The sequence below is a fragment of the Anomaloglossus baeobatrachus genome, chromosome 6, assembly GCF_048569485.1.
Source record: "Anomaloglossus baeobatrachus isolate aAnoBae1 chromosome 6, aAnoBae1.hap1, whole genome shotgun sequence".
Taxonomy (NCBI): domain Eukaryota; kingdom Metazoa; phylum Chordata; class Amphibia; order Anura; family Aromobatidae; genus Anomaloglossus; species Anomaloglossus baeobatrachus.
This window is the reverse complement of record NC_134358.1, coordinates 523417311-523437927: the sequence shown is the minus strand read 5'-3', so window position 1 is coordinate 523437927 and position 20617 is coordinate 523417311. Positions and strand designations below refer to the sequence as shown.

The following is a 20617-nucleotide window of genomic DNA, read 5'->3' as shown; positions in this document are numbered from 1 at the left end:
GGTAGTAAAGTCACGGAGTACTGCATCAGCAGCAGGGATGTCCGAGGACGAGGATACAGGCAATGGGACAGACAGCTGAAGTCCGTAGACGACATGGAAGGGAGAACTGGAGGAGGACTCACTGACGTGGTGATTATGGGAGAATTCTGCCCAAGGAAGAAGCGTGGACCAATCGTCATGATGGGCGTTCACGTAGTGACGTAAGAAAGAGGTCAATATCTGATTGACCCTCTCCACTTGGCCATTAGACTGAGGATGGTAGGCAGATGAAAAGTCTAGAGTCACTCCCAGATGTTTGCAGAGAGCCCTCCAGAAGCGGGAGGTGAACTGAGTTCCTCTGTCGGACACGATGTGTGATGGAAAGCCATGCAAGCGGAAGATGTGATGTATATAGGCGTCCGCGAGTTCCTGAGCAGAGGGCAGTCCAGCCATAGGAACGAAATGGGCCATTTTAGAGAATCGATCCACCACGACCCATATGACTGTGTGTCCGGAGGACAATGGCAAGTCCGTAATAAAGTCCATCGCTATGTGTTGCCAGGGAACTGAGGGTATGGGCAGAGGCAGAAGACGGCCGTATGGCAGGTGTTTGGGTGTCTTGTTCCTGGCACAGGAGGAGCAGGCAGAGACAAAAGAGGCGACGTCCGTGCGCAGGGATGGCCACCAGTAATGACGTACAATAGCGCTCCATGTTTTCTTCTGACCTGCATGACCGGCTGTTTTCGAGGCATGGCCCCAGTGTAACACTTTTTGCCTGTCAGTCTCAGAGACATAGGTCTTCCCGGGCGGTATCTGGGCCAGGGTGACAGGAGCCACCGGAATAATCTTGCTTGGACAGATGATGGGTTGAGATGTCTCTTCCTCCTGTTCCATGGGCACGAAAGACCTAGACAAGGCATCAGCGCGTACATTCTTGTTTGCGGGTCGGAAATGAAGCTGGAAGTCGAACCGGGCAAAGAACAAGGACCACCTGGCTTGCCGTGGGTTCAGTCGCTGAGCAGTCCGCAGGTATTCCAGGTTTTTGTGGTCCGTGTAAACAATGACAGGGTACACTGCTCCTTCCAGAAGATAGCGCCATTCCTCCAGAGCCAGTTTGACCGCCAATAGCTCTCGGTCACCGATGGTGTAATTGCGTTCAGGCGCGGAGAAGCTCTTGGAGAAGAAACCGCACGTCACCATCTTCCCGGAGGAGGACTTCTGCATGAGCACTGCTCCGGCTCCCGAGGAGGAGGCATCCACCTCCAAGGTGAACTGGCGGTTTAACTCTGGACGGTGGAGTACAGGAGAGGAGGCAAAGGCTCGCTTTAGAGCGCCAAACGCGGCGTCGGCCGCAGGTGACCAGTCCTTTGGATTAGCCCCCTTCTTGGTCAAGGCGGAGAGAGGAGCAGTCAGAGCCGAGAAGTGAGGAATGAACTGGCGGTAATAGTTAGCGAATCCCAGAAAGCGTTGGATTGCCTTCAGTCCAGAAGGAGGAGGCCAGTTGAGAATGGAGGAGACCTTCTTGGGATCCATCTGCAGTCCGGTATCGGTGATGAGGTACCCCAGGAAGGGGAGAGAAGACTGTTCGAAGACGCACTTCTCGTACTTGGCGTACAGACGATTCTCTCTCAGTCGTTGTAGAACCAGTTGCACGTTCTCTCGGTGGGTCTGGAGGTCCGGAGAGAAGACAAGGATGTCGTCCAGATATACCACCACACAGACGTAGAGAAGGTCCCGAAACACATCGTTCACTAATTCTTGGAAGACAGCTGGTGCGTTACACAGGCCGAAGGGCATCACGCAGTATTCATAGTGCCCATCGCGAGTGTTGAACGCGGTCTTCCATTCATCCCCTGAGCGGATACGGACCAGGTTGTAGGCACCCCGAAGATCCAACTTGGTGAACACACGAGCTCCTCTGAGCCGATCAAACAATTCGGGGATGAGCGGCAAGGGGTACTTGTTTTTCACGGTGATTAGGTTCAATCCTCGGTAGTCTATACATGGGCGTAGGTCACCCTCTTTCTTCTTTACGAAGAAGAAGCCTGCTCCAGCAGGAGAGGAGGATCTCCGGATGACTTCCTTAGCCAGGCTCTCTGTGATGTACGTAGACATGGCCCTTGTTTCGGCTGGAGACAGTGGATATATCCGTCCTCGAGGTGGTGTAGTTCCCGGGAGCAGGTCAATGGCACAATCGTAAGGACGATGTGGCGGAAGTACTTCGGACTCCTTCTTGTCAAAGACGTCCACGAAGGACCAATAGGCTGAGGGCAGTCCCGGTAGGGACTCGGGAACCGGAGGTCGCTGGATGGGTTGTATGGTCTTCAGACACCTCTCATGGCAAGAAGGCCCCCATCGAGTAATATCACCAGTGCCCCAGCTGACTGAAGGCTCGTGTGTCCACAACCAGGGAAGACCCAGCAGAATTTGATGTGACATATGTGGGAGGACGTAGAGAGCGATGTTCTCGGTGTGCAGAGCACCGATACGCAGTTCAAGCGGTTTGGTGATCCAGGAGATGGTGTCAGAGAGAGGTCTCCCATCCACAGAGGCAATCACGAGGGGCTTGTCGAGTGGAGTAACAGGCACCTGGTACTTGTCCACCGTGGCCTGCTGGATGAAATTGCCTGCTGCCCCAGAATCGAGGTACGCCTCAGCCGTAAACCGCGTCTCTCCCGTTGTTACTTGCACAGTCCATGTAACTGGGTCTGAGAGAGTCCCAGCACCTAGGGTGGCCTCTCCTACCAACCCTAGGCTTTGGAGTTTCCCGGCCTCTCTGGACAGGCGCGTAGCAGGTGTGTGCCCTCTCCGCAGTAAAAGCAGAGACCCTTGGCGAGCCGCTCTGCTCGACGTTGTTCAGACTGTCGCACACGGTCGATCTGCATGGGCTCATGGACGGAGACACCAGAGGCCGTTGACTGGAGTACGGCGGGCTTCCGTGGAGGAGAGGAATGCCGTACCGGACGTCTCTCACGGGATACCTCTTTGGACCGCTCCTGAAAGCGTATGTCCACTCGAGTCGTTAGGGTAATCAGGGCGTCCAGGGTGGACGGTACATCACGTCCAGCCAGCTCATCTTTGATTCGACCCGATAGTCCTTCCCAGAAGGCGGCGGTTAGGGCCTCGTTATTCCACCCGAGTTCTGAAGCCAAGGTGCGGAAACGGATGGCGTATTGACCCACCGTCAGTGTTCCCTGACGTAACCGGAGAAGTGATGACGCAGACGCGGAGGCGCGTCCGGGTTCGTCAAAGGTGCTGCGAAAGGCCTGCAGGAACTCCTGGAGGTTCTTGGTCATAGGTTCCTCCTTCTCCCACAAGGGGTTCATCCACGCCAGTGCCTCGCCCTCTAGGTGAGACATGATGAAGGCGACCTTGGCTTGGTCGGAGGCAAACAGATGTGGCAGCTGCGTGAAATGGAGGGAGCATTGGTTTATAAACCCCCTGCAGGTCTTGGGATCTCCGGCGTACCGGGGTGGTGTGGCCAAACGCAGTCTGGAAGCATCCGAAGAGGCAGCCACGGGAGCGGGGGTCGTGGCTTGACTAGTGGAGGCTCGGGATGTTGAAGACGTGACTGCCGCTTGTAGCGTGGTCAGGCGGGTGTCCACGGAAGTCATAAAGTTCAGCATGCGGGTCTGAACTTCACGCTGGCGTTGGAGTTCCTCATGCAAGGCCGCTAGTGCTTCGGCGGGATCCATGGCCTGTTCTTACTGTTAGGGCCAGATGGACGGGTAGACCCTGGAGGTGGATCCACTGGGCCGAACTCCCGGATGAGGGAAAGGAGTCCGGTAGCCGGAGCACTGTAGGTAGCAGGACAGTCCGTGCACTGGGAGAAAATGGAGAAGTCCCTGGGACCACGAGGTCACTGATGGTGGTCCGGGTGACGGAGCTCAGGTTCGGAAGCCGTGATGGTGTCAGGCGGGGTCCGGAACCGTTGGAGCGAGATGACGGGTCACCGCAGGGATCCGAGATGGTACGGACTGTCAGGATGGCAGATGGACAGTGTTCGGGGTTCGAGACACAGCAGAACCGGATGGCGATGCAGGATCGCCTCTAGAAGATAGAGAGGTAAGTATCTCACAAAACACAAGGAGACCTTACTCCTAGCTTGGGAAAACACGAAGAACAGGCCCCGCTCCCTTGGACATTAACCCCCTATATACCCTGTACCTATGTGCATCATTTCCTGTAATTTGACACTGGCCCTTTAAGAAAGGGTCAGTGACCGCGCGCGCGCCCTAATGCGCATGCGCGCGGCCCGGGTGCCAGAAGCCAGGGAAGGAAGCTGAGAGGAGGACGCAGGGGAGCCGGCCAGGACCTGGGAAGCCGTCGGGCGCCGGGAGCGGAGACCAGGGGGCCTGGGAAGGACGGGCACCGGAGGTTGGAGAGTGGGGAGCATGGCAGGTGAGCCGGGGAGCGGAGCTGAGGACCCGGGGAGCGGAGCAGAGGACCCGGGGAGGGGAGCCGAGGACCCGGGGAGCGTGACAGTTAGCCAGTAGAGATAAAAAAAAAGTTTGTTTAAAAGAACTGAGAGTCCTCAGTAGTTGATACCTTTTAATGGCTAACTGAAAAGAGGGCAAGCTTTCGAGACTACTCAGGTCTCTTCATCAGGCATGGTATAACACAAAATCTGAAGAGTCACATATTTATACACAACAGGACATAGAATAGTGCAGTAAAAAAACAAGTTATGTAAAGCAGAACTATCACTATGGCAAGGGGGCAAACTGTTGTTGCCATAAATATGGTTGTAGTTCATAGATAAGCAGTTTGAAAGTTTTATTGTCATCTGTTTGGGGTGTCTGGTCCGGGCTGTGATGCCCCAGGATGGTCTGAGGACCACATTTATGAGGAAATCCGGGGGCATCACAGCCCGGACCAGACACCCCAATCAGAGGAAAATAAAACTTTCACACTGCTTATCTATGAACTACAACAATATTTACGGCCACAACAGTTTGCCCACTTGCCATAGTGATAGTTCTGCTTCACATAACTTGTTGTTTTTTTTTACTGCACTATTCTATGTCCTGTTGTGTATAAATATGTGACTCTTCAGATTTTGTGTTATACCATGCCTGATGAAGAGACCTGAGTAGTCTCAAAAGCTTGCTATTATTACCATCTTTTGAGTTAGCCATTAAAAGGTATCAGCAATTGAGGACTCTTAGGGCGGCTTTGCACGTTGCGACATTACACGTGCGATGTCGATGGGGTCAAATCGAAAGTGACGCAGTCGATATCGCAACGTGTAAAACCTTTTTGATACGATGAACGAGCGCAAAAGTGTCGTTATCGTATCATTGCTGCAGCCTCCGACATTTCCATAATGCCGATGGTGCGACAGGTACGATGTTGTTCCTCGTTCCTGCGGCAGCGCACATCGCTATGTGTAAAGCCGCAGGAGCGAGGAACTTCATCTTACCTGCCGCCGGCTGCAATGAGAAGGATGGAGGTGGGCGGGATGTTTACATCCTGCTCATCTCCGCCCCTCCGCTTCAATTGGCCGCCTGCCGTGTGACGTCACTGTGACGCCGCACGACCCGCCCCCTAAGGAAGGAGGCGGGTCGTCGGCCAGAGGGACGTCGCACGGCAGGTATGTGCGTGGAAAGCTGCCGTAGCGATAATAATCGCTACGGCAGCTTTCACTAGATATCGCACGTGCGACGGGGGCGGGACTATCGCTGCAGCATCGGTAACACATTGTTACCGATGTCGCAACGTGCAAAGCCCGCCTTAGTTCTTTTAAACAAACTTTTTTAAACAAAACTAAGGATTTGGATTTTTTAGCATATGGGTGAGGCCTACACAAGGCTTATATCTAGCTATATAGATATCACATTGGCTGGAGTCAAAGGTAGTTTTGTAGACAATAATATTCCTTATAAATTAAAGATGTGTTATTTGCAAAAATTAATAATAGCCTATATATTGTGATAAAAAAAATGTTGCCAGAGATTTCAGCTAAAAGGGGTTTTCTCACAATCCCATATAGGTAAAATTGCAAAGTACTTGTAAAAATAAGCAACTTTTCAATTTACCTCTTACTAAAAATCCTCTCCTTTTTCAAGACTTGCAAGCTTTGATGCTGGATCCGGTCAGATTTAGTGATCCTGCGCTCCTTTGATTCTGCTGAGGAATAACTCCTGTATTTGCACAGTGCACATCATGACGCCAGCTCCAAATTAGAATTTTTAGAATCGCACTGTCCCAGCGCAAGCGGGAAGGCAGGAGGAACGAGGGTTCCAGAAATGGTATAATGAGAAAAATCCATTAAAACGTTTAAACTTTTAACTTTAAAAGCCAATTATCCTTGCTTTGCGACCAGATCTCTGCTCGCTTTTCATTCTGCTGAAACCTCAAGTGGTCTCGGTTCTTCTAATCTTTCATTAGTGTTTCTTAAACTTTTCCTGTAACCTCACGTCTAAATAAACATTCAGTTTATTTTCACTGTGAGATGACAGATATTTTCTTTCTGGGATATATTCCATATCACCATTGATCAAATATCTAAGCTGTTTATATCTATTCAATATCTACTAAATTGTTTTCTAACTATTGAACTCTCCAGTTAGTTCATATCTATCTGGATATCTATAAAATGAATATCTAAAATTCTAGTTATCGGAACACATTTTTTGTTTTATTTTTTTTACCTTTCTCATCTAGTATTATACATTATTGCCATCTCCTGGTACTAAATGTCCTTGCATCCACAATACCCTCAAGCACTATTTGAAAAGCATAATTTTAGGGTTATGATCACATGGAGTTTTCTGACATGAATTTTGAAGAGCTCCAAAATCCACTTACTAACACCTCTGTGTGTAGGAACCCTTAAAGTTTAATCGTCGTTTTAATATTTATTTAATAAATCAATACTACGCATGAAAATCCGCAACTTTGAAATATATCTTACTAGATAACTTTGCTTAATCTCTGTCAGAATTGTGTAAGGAGGTGGATATGCTGTCACGTTCCCTCCTGAAGATATCAATGCTACTGAAATGTATAATGTGATAAGTGAAATGTGTATTGTTGTATAACGTTGTGCACTGTGCGGTGAGGAAGTTGAATAATACCCAACAACAGACCATAAGGGTAAGAGACAGTTAACTTTGGGCAGGGATGTTGCTAGGCACTTAGATCCGGAGTCAGGAGCATAGCTACCAGGGGGCGCAAAGAGTGCGATTGTATGGGGCCCCCCTATCACAGAGGCCCATCCTGAGCTACTGCTACTGTTAACTATATCGACGTATGCAGCACCACTATAGTTAATCTGTGCGGCAGAGGAGGGAGACATGATCTCCCTGCATTACCACTATCTATTCTGTAGACCGCAGGGCACTCTAATTCTGAAGTATACAAAATAGTAGGAGATGCAACAGCGCACACACACAGGATGTCAGAGTCCCAGTGCAGTGACATCATCACGCAGTGTCGGGACGAAGATGTCCTATGTGTGCGATGAAAGCACGATGATCCACCTGCACTGGAGCCATCAGGACCCTGGATACTGGACTAGGTGAGTATAGCATGTTATTATTCTTATTTATTTATTTATTTTTATGGCAGAATGGGAAACATAGACACCAAGGGACATATATATCAGGATGGGTGACATATATACCAGGATGGGGACATATATATCAGGATGGGGACATATATACCAGGATGGGAGACATATATACTAGGATGGGGACATATATAACAGGATGGGGACATATACACCAGGATAGGAGACATATATACCAGGATGGGGGCATACATAACAGTCCGGGAGACATATATACCGGGATGGAACATATATGCTAGGAAGGGGACATATATACCAGGATGAGTACATATAAACCAGGATGGGAGACATATATACTAAGATGGGGACATATATACCAGGATGGGGACATATACACTAGGATAGGAGACATATATACCAGGATTGGAGATATATATATATAACAAGATGGGGCATATATACCAGGATGGGAAACATATAAACCAGGATAGGAGACATATAAACCAGGATCGGGGCATATATACCACGATGGGGCCAGGATGGGAGATATATATATATATATATATATATATATATATACCATGATGGTGACATATATATCAAGACGGGGAGGACATATATACCAGGATGAGGACATATATACCAAGATAGGAGACTTATGTACCAAGATGGGAGACACATATACCAGGACGGGGGCATATATATATACCAGGATGAAAGACATATATACCAGGATGGAGACATATGTAACAGGATGGGAACAGATAAACCAGGATGGGAGACATATATATATATATATATATATATATATACCAGAATGGGACCAGGATGAAAGACATATATACCAGAATGGGAGACATATTCCAGGATAGGGGACATATACCAGAAAGGGGCTCAGAATAAGGGACATTAGTACAGGCTGGAGGACATTACTCCATAATGAAGGGGGAGGGGGGGAACCTGTATGTTTATATAGGATTTAGAATGTTGCAATGGCCCATACATCTCACCAACATGCAGGAGAGGGTGGGGGACAGATCCAAATCTTGCACCATTGGCCATCAGACTCTATTTACGACACTGATGTGGCAGCTAATGTGGGGGTCTATATACAGAGTGGGAGCTAATGTGAGGGCTGTTTTAAACTGTGGAGACTACTTTGGGGGTCATTATACAGCTTGGGGGCTACTTTAGGGGCTTTCATACAGTGTGGGGTCATTATGGAGGTCATAATACAATATGGGGGCTACTGTGGAGACCAGTAAACAGTGTGTTGGCTACTGTGGTGGCCAATATACAGTGTGAGGACCATTGTTTTGGGGGAGCTGTGGGCCCATCATACTGTGTATAGCAAAGATGTAGGTCCAGCATACTGTGTAGAGTGGATCTGTATATGGGGAGGACTCAGGGGACATTATTACATGTTAAGTGGACACTTAAGAAGCATTATTGGTATAGGATTAATCCATATAGAAGAAGAAATAGACCGCACCAATGCTGATATCTTTTTCCGGATCTTTATTCCATAACCAAGGTTAAAAGGTGCAAATAGAATAGCGGGTGGAGGAAACCTGGATGCGGCCCCTCACTATGGACGACGGCCGTTTCGCCTGTAATTAGGCTTCCACGGGTCCCAGGTGGCTTGCTCTCATCTGTAGTATCATTGCTGAAGCTTTGCTTAGCTCCTGCCTGAGTCATCTGTGGATAAGCAGTTCATGTATTTTCCCCTGTGTGTCCTCCGTGTGTCATCCTTTAGCATTTAGTGGGGTTGACGAAGAGCTCATCCTACCCGTTCCCTATTTAGGGTCCAGCACTAGGGATACCTAAGGTCAGGTGTCCAGCTCGACGCATAGGTGTGGAAGCTATCTAGGGTGGTGAGGGACCCCTGGGACCAGCTGTAGGTTTGGTCAGGGGTCACCATCTCCTCCTTCCCTAGACGCAGGGCTTCTCTTCCCTTACCTTTCGCCACTTGCTTGGTACTTCTCCATACCTAGCGTGACAGCATTATTACTTTCTAGGAGCAAAATGTGGACACTTTTCTATTGCACAAGGCATTAATATTTTCTAGTGGGCAATTTTGCCATCTAGAAGTCACAAAGGAGGCATTATTACCATGTAAGGGTTACAATGGCAGCATTAGTATATGGGGCGGTAAGAAGAGCACTGTTATTGTAGCACGGGCAGTTGTAGTAATACACGACAGCAGCTTCTCAGTATTGGGGTATCTGTAGGATGAGGAGTTTGTGCAGTTTGGCGATAGATAGGGATGTAATGTTGGTCTGGGCCAGATAGAAAATACGGGAAGAGTGAACTGCTCGAGGAGAAAGAATGTCACCTGTAAGTTACCATCTATAATTGTACTGTAATCTCTTATATGTTCTGCAGGACTGGTATCTACCACTATATGGTCCACTGTATGGTAGTAATATCAGTGTTGGCCTTTGTATAAAGATCGATTTCCAGTAACAGCCCATTCATCTGCTAAGGTTCCCCTGTACCCACGATTAGAGTGTACCACCATAGTTGTTACCACGTTCACCCTGATATGGGTCCACTCAGATGTTTCGGCTTCCCTCTGTGCTGAACCTCTAGCTACGTCTCTGGCGGGAAACATAGACAAAAGAGTTTGGTGGGGACAGGTCTATGGGTAAGAACAATATAGCCGACTCTGAAGAGAAGGAGATGACAGCACTTTTTTCCTCTGGGTCTGCTAATTTCACCTGTAATGTTACAGGTAGCTCAGCAGCCAATTTTGTATTCAAAAAGTCAAATGCTTCTCCTTCCCTTCTGAGCCCTGCCGTGCGCCCAAACAGTTGATTTCCACTACATATGAGGTATCAGCGTACTCAGAAGAAATTGCACAACAAATTGTATGGTGCATTTTCTCCTTTTACCCCTGTGAAAATAAAAACTAAAAAAATTGGCGCTAAAACAACATTTTTGTTGGAAAAAAGTGATTCCTTATTTTCACGGCTCAATATTATAAAATTCGATCAAGCACCTGAGGGTTCAAAGTGTTCATCATCATCACACTTAAACAACATTTTTGTCGGAAAAAGTAACATTTTTGTTTTTTCCTTCCACATAGCTTTATTTCCTGTGAAGTACCTGAAGTGTTAATGTCGCGGGCGGAGGAGGGGATGCCGCGCTCTCCCACTGCTGGGGTCCGGCTGCCGCTGCTGCTGCGGCCTGCTGCTGCTCGGTGGCTCGAGCGATGGGCCGGATCCCGGGGACTCGAGCGGCGCTCCTCGCCCGTGAGTGAAAGGGGTTTGGTTTTTGGGATAGTTTATTGTCCGTGACGCCACCCACGGTTGTGGTGATTGTGTGGACACCACCGCTGCTCTGTATGGGGATCCCGGGAGCGGTGACAGGGAGCAGCAAAGTTGTTGGTTCTCCCCTCCGTGGGTAGGGGGTAGTTGTCCCGGGGCCCAGTGATGAGGTGGGTGATGCAGGGCTTGGTGGGGTGCAGGGTCGCGGGGGCAGCGCTGTGCCTCACGGCACTGTGGTACTCACTCAGCCTGAGACGGTGACACAGTTCTCGGTAAAACACACGGCTGGAAAGACGGTTCCCACGGACGGCTGCACTTGCTTTTCCCCAGTAGTTGACGGTGACGGTCCCTTTTCCTGCACCTAAGATGATGATGGTTGCGATGGGTTCCCACCGGTAACCCGCTCCCCGGCTTGGATATGGGCCGGAGGAGCCCTACTTTGCCCGCAGGCGCTGGCCCTGAGAAACTGGTGCCCTGGCGGTGGCGGTGTCTCTCTCCAACGGTTGGACTGTTGCCTTCAATCGGGACTTGATTGTTGGGAGACCCAGAGGTCCCCTTCACTAACGGATTTGGCAAATTCACGGCGACTCCTAGCCTTGCCGGGATCCGAAAGGCCCCTGCCACTGGTGCTGGCTTCACTTTGTATACCACTCCGGTACCGCCGGGCCACCACCCGTCCGCGGTCCTTTCGGCAACCTCCGGTCAGCCGCTCCTGCAGACAGTCACCGCCGTCTGCTGACCTTGCTGTCTCAGTCCGGGGCACACACCCGGACCAACTTCAGGCTTTACAAACTGTCACTTTTCTGTCACTACTCTCACTGTCCTCCTTTATCACTTCCTTCTACTTCACACTCTAGACTGTTCTGCTTGGTTTTCCCGCCTCCAGGGCTGTGAACTCCTCGGTGGGCGGAGCCAACCGCCTGGCCCACCCCCTGGTGTGGACATCAGCCCCTGGAGGAAGGCAACAAGGTTTTTAGGTTAGCTTTGGTGTTCCTATCTGGGGTGTAGGGTGTGGTGGTGTTATGACCTGTGACCCCTGGCTTGCCCAGGGCGTCACATTCCCTCTTAGCAAAATGCAGACCGTCCGCGGGCTGCCCGTCCAACACCGGTTTTATTTTCTGAAAAAGGTAACAGGTAAACATAATACAATTTATAACATGATCCCACACCGGGAGGTTCGGTACTTAAACGTTGCAAAACGGTTTTAACGGTTGCTGCTGCCGCTCTCTCCAACCCAAGTAACCTGGCCCTGATGCTGCCCCTAAAACCCAGGCAGCACCCCTTGACCCCAGTCCTGAACCAGTTACCCGAGCGGGATCTGTCCTTCCCCTCCAAAGGGTAGCCACCGGTTCCTGTGGTGGCTGGGCCCCAGCCTGCTCCACTGTGGGCCCTCCCTCCAACCTGCCTCTCCGGAGGCGGTAACGGTTAGCTGCAACAACGGATTTTTATTTACAAGCCACTTAACGTTTGTGGTTGCCCTGCAAGTTCACGGGCTTGTCCATAGAAGTTCCTATGCAGCTAGATGGTCCCCACGGGGACAACGGTGCCGGCAACGGCCGGTTTCCAAATCACTGTTGCAGATAATCAGGTTACTTTCACGATAATCATTTTCTCATTTTTATTCTTTGGCAAACTTTTTAAAACTTTCAACTTGTAAACACACAGACTGGTGGTCCCTACGGGGACGGTGCAGCGACATTCCGCTGCACTTACTGTGCATTTTCGTCCTCCTCACCCGGCTCTGGGTGGAAGAACACGGGCACCAGCCCCTCCAGCGCATAGCAAGCGCGGCGAGGAAGGGCCGCCCGATACCCGTTGTTTCCACTCCGGGGGATACATGTGGCCTCCGTGCCCTGCAGAGCGACGACTCCTTCATCTTCCTCCGAAACGGGCTCGGTGCAGGCCCGGAATCACTATCGTCCATCTCTGCGCCAGGCGGGTTGCCGCCAGCTGCAGCAGCTTCCAGGCTTGTCACTCTCTCGGCCACTGTCACGAAGGGGTGTACGCCCGACGGGCCAGGCGCAGCGCGGTGCACGGGCAAGGAAGACAGAGGTGGCATGGGGGCCAGGGGTAGACCGGGTCCCTCAGCCGCAGCGGCCGGTCCCTCGGGGACATAGGGGCGTGGGTCGCTCACCAGCTCCTCCATCATGGCCTCCATTCCATACACTCGTGCAACTGCAGCTGCATCCTCCACCTCCGCGGTCCACTGTTCCATCAGCCGGCATATCTGGTTCCGGTAGTGTCGGCAGATCCCTGCCGTCCGGGCCCTCAGCCATGCTGCTGTCCCGGGCACCGGTTCGGTAGCCTCCGCATAGCTAGGGGGAGCGGACATTCTTTTCAGGGGTCGGCGGATCGTGGGGGTCCCAGCGTCTTTATCTGTATAGCCGCGGCTACCTGCGACCAGTCGCCATTTCGTCCCCCTCAGCCTCTTTCCGGCCCCTCCTCTATCGGGGCGGGGTCTTGGCTTTCGCGCCTCCACTACTCGAGAAGACGCTCGAGCGGGAACTTTTCGCGCCAAAGATGGCGGCTTCTGAAATTTTTTGGCCGGACACCTCCGGCGGTAACAAGGCGCACCTCTACCTCTACGGCAGAGCGGTAAGATCCTGTTCGTGACGCCAAGTTGTCGCGAACGGAGGAGGGGACGCCGCGCTCTCCCACTGCTCGGGTCCGGCTGCGGCTGCTGCTGCGGCCTGCTGCTGTTCGGTGGCTCCAGCGATGGGTCGGATCCCGGTGACTCGAGCGGCGCTCCTCGCCCGTGAGTGAAAGGGGTTTGGTTTTTGGATAGTTTATTGTCCGTGACGCCACCCACGGTTGTGGTGATTGTGTGGACACCACCGCTGCTCTGTATGGGGATCCCGGGAGCGGTGACAGGGAGCAGCAAAGTTGTTGGTTCTCCCCTCCGTGGGTAGGGGGTAGTTGTCCCGGGGCCCAGTGATGAGGTGGGTGATGCAGGGCTTGGTGGGGTGCAGGGTCGCGGGGGCAGCGCTGTGCCTCACGGCACTGTGGTACTCACTCAGCCTGAGACGGTGACACAGTTCTCGGTAAAACACACGGCTGGAAAGACGGTTCTCACGGACGGCTGCACTTGCTTTTCCCCAGTAGTTGACGGTGACGGTCCCTTTTCCTGCACCTAAGATGATGATGGTTGCGATGGGTTCCCACCGGTAACCCGCTCCCCGGCTTGGATATGGGCCGGAGGAGCCCTACTTTGCCCGCAGGTGCTGGCCCTGAGAAACTGGTGCCCTGGCGGTGGCGGTGTCTCTCTCCAACGGTTGGACTGTGGCCTTCAATCGGGACTTGATTGTTGGGAGACCAGAGGTCCCCTTCACTAACGGATTTGGCAAATTCACGGCGACTCCTAGCCTTGCCAGGATCCGAAAGGCCCCTGCCACTGGTGCTGGCTTCACTTTGTATACCGCTCCGGTACCGCCGGGCCACCACCCGTCCGCGGTCCTTTCGGCAACCTCCGGTCAGCCGCTCCTGCAGACAGTCACCAGCAGGGACGCTCTGGCAGGGCTCTATCTGTGACTACCTGGCCCTGCCAGAGCGTCACAACATAACTCTGGTTTAAAGGCATAAAAATTGAAAGTCAGAAAATTGCAAAATATTTTGCCAACATATCCGTTTACATGAAATTTCTTTTACATGGAAAGTCTTAATGTTACAAGATCTGATCTTGTGAAATTATCCATAGGGCGATATGGCAGATTTTCTCTTACAATTAGAAATTATATAATTCACATTTCTAGGCTACAGGTATGTTCATGTGATGATATTAATATTTTACAGTTGATAAAGGGTTAACTAAATAGATTGATTTTGAGTTTACTTAAACAGTTGAAACCAGAAGTTTACATACACTATCTAAAAAGACACATCTGCAGTGTGTTTTAAAATACAGTACATCCGCAGGTATATTTCTAATTAACTCAGATGTTACCAATAAACCTATTAGAAGCTACCAAAGACGTGACATCATCATATGTGTTGTCCCATATTGTTTAAAGGCATAGTACTCTTAAGGCCCCGTCACACGCTACGATATATCTAACGATATGTCGTCGGAGTCACGGAATTTGTGACGCACATCCGGCAACGTTACAGATGTCATAGCGTGTGACACCTCCGAACAACTGTTAACAAGCAAAAATACTCACCTTATCGTTGCACGTTGACACGTCGTTCATTTTCATAATGTCATTCCTCCTTCTGTGCGCAGGTTGTTCGTCGTTCCTGAGGCAGCACACATCGCTACGTGTGACACCTCGGGAACGACGAACACAGCTTACCTGAGTCCCGCCGGCAATGAGGAAGGAAGAAGGTGGGCGGGATGTTACATCTCGCTCATCTCCGCCCCTCCACTTCTATTGGGCGGCCGCTGTGTGACGTCGCTGTGACGCCGATCATCCCTCCCCCTTCAGGAAGAGGATGTTCGCTGCCCACAGCGACGTCGTTAGGGAGGTAAGTACATGTGACGGGGGTTAACGACATTCTGCGCCACGGGCAACAAATTGCCCGTGACGCACAAACGATGGGGGGCGGGTGCGATCGCTCATGCGATCGCACGATATATTGTACCGTGTAACGCCGCCTTTAGTGTATGTAAACGTTTGACTTTGCATAAAGTAATAAAAATGTCTTAAAACATTCTCTCTCTCATTATTCTGGCATTTGGCAAATATAATATAATTGACCTAAAACGTAAAACCTAAAATGTTTATTCTGATTTCATTTCAGATAGTGAGAAAAGCATGCATATGTGTCATTTTAGATAGTGTATGGAAGCTTCTGGTTTCAACTGTGTCCTTTCAGATAATGCCTTTAAGTGGAATGTAGGATTGGTCTATAATGAATGTAAATCTTGGACTTTATAATCACACAAGACTTTCTTTGTCTTTGTAAGACCCTCCTGCGGGCACTGTGTCCTGTCATAGCTGAGCTTGTGCATAAAAAATCTAAGATGAAACAGTTCGGGCACAAATTCGAGAATTTTGAGACCTCACACATGGACATGATGAACTAGACTGCAACCATAAGCACATAAATAAAATAAGAAAACGAGCAGCTAAACAAGGCTCTGACTTTAATAGAATAACAGGAGAATAGGAGGAGACAGACTGTCAAAGTTTTGTAAACTGTTGTTCTACAGATCTTCATCAATCTGCTCGGCCAGAACCGCTTGTCTACCATAACCATCGGAAGAATATACCCGGTGCTCTAACCAAAGCCAAAATCTTGATATCTGCCATGTGGAGTCTTCTGTGAGCTCCTATCATTTGTTAGCTGTAGGACAGAAGAAACAAAAAAAAGTCACAGATGTCAGCCTTTATATTCATTTCTATCAGGATGTTGTACCATTGACGCTAAAATGAGACACATACAGAAACCCCTGCTGGACATCTTAAGTGTTAAAAGCATCAGATATGATTGAATTTGCCAAGATTCGAATATGGAAATGATGCAAACTTAACAGGTCTCCAATAGAGTTGCCTAGAACTTCATGAGAAGCACTTTCAACTATTCTTTATAATTTGTGGAAATTGTCTTTATTCTATACTCCCAATTGTAGACCTAAAGAATTGTATAGTTGGTCACAGAAAACACAATAAGTTCTTCAGTATTTGGCAATCTTGGTTGGACTCCTAGATGTGGAGCTCAAGCACTGGCACTACATCATACTAATTTCACCATAATAAATTACTTAATCCCGAGTTTGGAGGACATCGGTAATAAACCTGGTATTGATTATCGCAGCTTGACTGTGATGTAATCCCCCTACCTCCCTTCCTATACACACACCCACCTTCATCGCTGTATAACAGGTTCTTCTGGATCAGTCATCAGCTCATCAGGTCAGAATAATCACCTCTTTTCTGTAGCATAAAAACTGTACATAAAAACAGAGCAAAATTACATACAATACAATACATACAATAAAGAAGCAGAAATATAAGAAACATCAGAATGACTTATGGACAACAAATCAGAGAAATGGAGAGAAGCTAAGGGTCTAATTGAAACTATGAGGTTGGACAGTTTGGGTGCAAGAACTATTAACCCTCACTAAACAATGAGGCAGCCTATTTTCCATTCTAATTCCTGGATGAATTAAGTCAATGCCTCTCACATGTAGAACAGATGGATTGCATTGAGCTATGTGGGGACTCATGCTGTATATAGGGGGCTATGTAAGGACTCATACTGTACATAGGGGCTATGTGAGGGCTCATACTGTGTAACTGTGTATAGGAGCTATGCGGGGACTCATGCTGTATACAGGAGGGCCGTGTTTGGACTTGCATATAGATAAAGCTACTTTCACACTTGCCTTGTGCTTTTTTACTGTTTGGCTGGGCGATCAGCTGATTGCTCACAAAAGCCAGCTGGCGGGTGATCAGCTGATTGCTCACAAAAGCCGGCTGCCAGGCGATCAGCTGATTGCTCACAAAACCTGTCGACTTTTGTGAGCTATCAGCTGATCGCCCGGCGGCTGGCTTTTGTGAGCAATCAGCTGATCGGCCGGCTTTTATGAGCGATCAGCTGATCAGCCGTTCAGCTGATCTTCATAAAAGACGGCCGATCAGCCGATTGGCCGCTGCCGGGGAGAGAGAGATTCCCCAGACATTGATTTCACACAAGCACTGAGCATGCTCAGTGTGATACAACACAATTTGTCATTAAAAAACGTTATATTCTGCGTTCTATACGGCAGGTGCTCAGTCAAAATAGCGACTCAGCGACGGCCGGCGGATGCAACGCAGACACAATAGCCGCAAGCCGTCGTCACATATAAGTCTATAAGAAAGTGTGAGCCGTTAACGGTTTGCGCTGTTTTCCAAAGCGGCGGATTGCAACTAACGCAAGTGTGAAAAGTAGCCTAAGATGATACTGAAAAGAATTTGTAAATCTTAAAATCTTTCAATAAAAAGTTTTAAAAGTACTTACATTTTTTCTTTTTTCATTCTGTCACTCGTTTGCCGATGCAGCATGAAAATAATCTGAAGAGCCTAAAAGGAAGACAGACAATTGGTAAAAAGTGTTTAAATGGAAAAGGAAGGACGGGAGAGATAGTGAGTTTAGAAGTCGGGAACTGAAAAGGGAAATGCTTTTCTCTCACTATGGGGCGAATAGATAGACAGTGAAATATTGGTTTCTTCCGTTAAAGACATACAATATAGAATAGAGAAATAATGGGAAGCCACAAATATATCTAAATATATTATGAGCCTCAGTATAACACAATGTTATTTACAACAATGGGGGAAACGTTTCCTTACTTTTGTGGATGGCTCTCTGTCTTTTTGCTGTCCTTTTTGTTGCTGGAGAAATAGAAGAAATGATAACAAGTAAATACCAAGTAAAATAATAATGAGGAACAAATCCTAGTCCTATAGCGACACAGACAATGAGGAGAATGTCTGACATGTCTCATATACATCTCCACATGATATAGATCAGACCTGGGTAAAGTACGGCACATCCATTTGTAAGAAGGGGTTAAGGTACTTACATGTTCCTGACTTTGCTCCTGCTCGTTCTCCTAAAGCCCAGCATGAGCCCTCTTCAGTCTGTACCCAGTTATAACACATCAGTCATCAGTTACTATTACACCTCCACAGTCGTATACTCCCTATAATATATATGTCTCACTGTCTCTTTACTTACGGTCTGATGTTTTTTTCAGTGATGTCTATCTTGATGTCCTCTATCTTGATGGTGTCTTCTGCCTCTTCCGCACTAAATAACATAACCCATTATAAGAGAAGGTTAGAGCGTGTACACACATTGCAATCATGGAGCATCTATTGTAATGGTCTTTGTTGTGATTTTGGAAAAAACAGGGCGAGAAATACGCCTCAATAGAGTAGTGTGAACCCAACCTTGTGGAGATAAATCCATCATTCATGAGCAGGTGAACTCTTTTTATGAATTCAGAGCTTTACAGGACAGCGCACAGTTCTGCACAGCTCCAGCAGGTGGCGCTTCGATCCCAAGAACGCGGCCTCTTGTATAGTGAATAGTGGACAGATCAGCGCAATGAATCCTGCCGGTCTGAAGAAACACAGATACTTAAAATATCAGAAAATATCATCTATATGGTGTGTCTCCTAAATACATGCAATGACTTAAAAGGAAACTATCAGTTGAATCATCCCTCCTAAATCATCTATATGGGCATGTACATCATAGGAACTTGAATTAAATAATGCCTTTACATCTGTATGTGAAAACCGGTTACATATTCGGCCCCCAACAGTATCTGATATAACTGGAGCATCTCCAAATGCATTACTTTAACCCTTTAAATGGTTCTGTGAAGAGTGACACCAGCATTTAAGAGGCTTTAACATGGCAGCAGTCCCTTCTGACTGCTATTATCCCAATGAGATGCGATTGTTGGGTGCCGATCGGTTATTATGGCAGCCGGGAACCTTCTGGAGGCCTCTGTGTCCGGCATGTGAAAACTACTATAAAGCCCAGCATGAGCCCTCTTCAGTCTGTACCCAGTTATAACACATCAGTCATCACTTACTATTACACATCCACAGTCATATACTCACCATAATACCTGTATATCTCTTTACTTACGGTCTGATGTTCTCGTCACTGATCTCTATCTCGATGTCCTCTATCATGATGGTGGTCTCTTCTTTCTCTTCTGTCTCTTCCGCACTAAATAACATAACCCATTACAAGAGAGGGTTAGAGCGTGTACACACATTGTAGTCATGGTGCATTTATTGGAATGGTCTTTACTGTGATTTTGGAAAAACATGGCGAGAAATACGCCTCAGTTGAGTAGTGTGAACCCACCCTAGTGGTGATAAATCCACCATTCATGAACAGGTGACATTTTTTTTATGAGTTCAGAGCTTTCCAGGACAGCGCATAGATCTGAACAGCTCCAGCAGGTGGCGCTACTGAGCCCAAGAACGCAATCACTTGTATAGTGAATAGTGGACAGATCAGCGCAGTGAATCCCGCCGGTCTGCAGTCAGGGGTCCGGACATAAGACAGAGCACTAGGCAGCCGCATCCTTCTCTGTCAGGGGCTGAGGCTGTACAAGTACTAAACCTACATTAGCCATTGTGAGCATTAGGTGATTACTAGGGATGAGCGAATGTATTCACCACTATTCGGTATACGACGGATAACAGGCTATTCACGCCATTCAGTATCCGATGACTAAAACAACATCCACTCCGATACTTTCATTTCATTTCTGACTTCCTGGCGCCTGTTTTCCAGCGAATGAACACATCTGACGTTGCTTGCTCTCACAGTAACGCCACAGCCATCTCTGTTGTGGTGTTAGTGTGATTGGGTTGGCCGCATAGCGTCATTTACATACACCGCGCAGTGACATAGATGTCGACGCAGCTTCTGGGCACGTTACACCGAGCACATACACACACACAGCGCACATGCATGTATACAACACACGCACACACACACACACACACACACACACCTGTATACTCACCTGTCCCTCAGGGATGTGGTCCCCGGCACTGAAGTCCCCGCTGCTCCGGCTTCCAGCTCCACAGTGGAAGAGAGAGAGAGAGAGACTTTTCCTTAGTCCCCACAGTTCGCCGTTTGGTCCAACGTGAAATTATTCGGGTTTCCCATAGACTTACATTGCGCATTGAATATTCACGAATAGTCGATTAGCAGTGGCCTATTCGTTGGATATTCGCGAAATCGGACATTTTGGTATTCGATCATCCCTAGTGATTACATCTCTGTGGTGGATCACTACTGTGCGACAATAGAAGAATCAATAGGGACACTCGGGTATTCAGGAGACTGAATTCAGCAGCCATCATCCAGGTATGGTCACTTTTGTGTCCTTCTC

General features: G+C 48.6%; 1 long non-coding RNA gene across 2 annotated transcripts; it reads right to left on the bottom strand.

Annotated features, from left to right (window-relative positions):
• Positions 1-15841: 15841 nt before the first annotated feature.
• On the bottom strand, positions 15842-19431 carry LOC142244538 (uncharacterized). Of its 2 annotated transcripts, none has more exons than XR_012724582.1 (7): positions 19323-19431; positions 18642-18813; positions 18427-18498; positions 18039-18329; positions 17707-17768; positions 16565-16648; positions 15842-16044 (listed from the first exon to the last, which is right to left on the bottom strand). It is a non-coding gene; the product is annotated as an uncharacterized LOC142244538 (long non-coding RNA). The 2 variants fall into 2 exon arrangements; XR_012724581.1 differs by having other exon boundaries at positions 19351-19431.
• Between the last annotated feature and the right edge of the window lie 1186 nt (positions 19432-20617).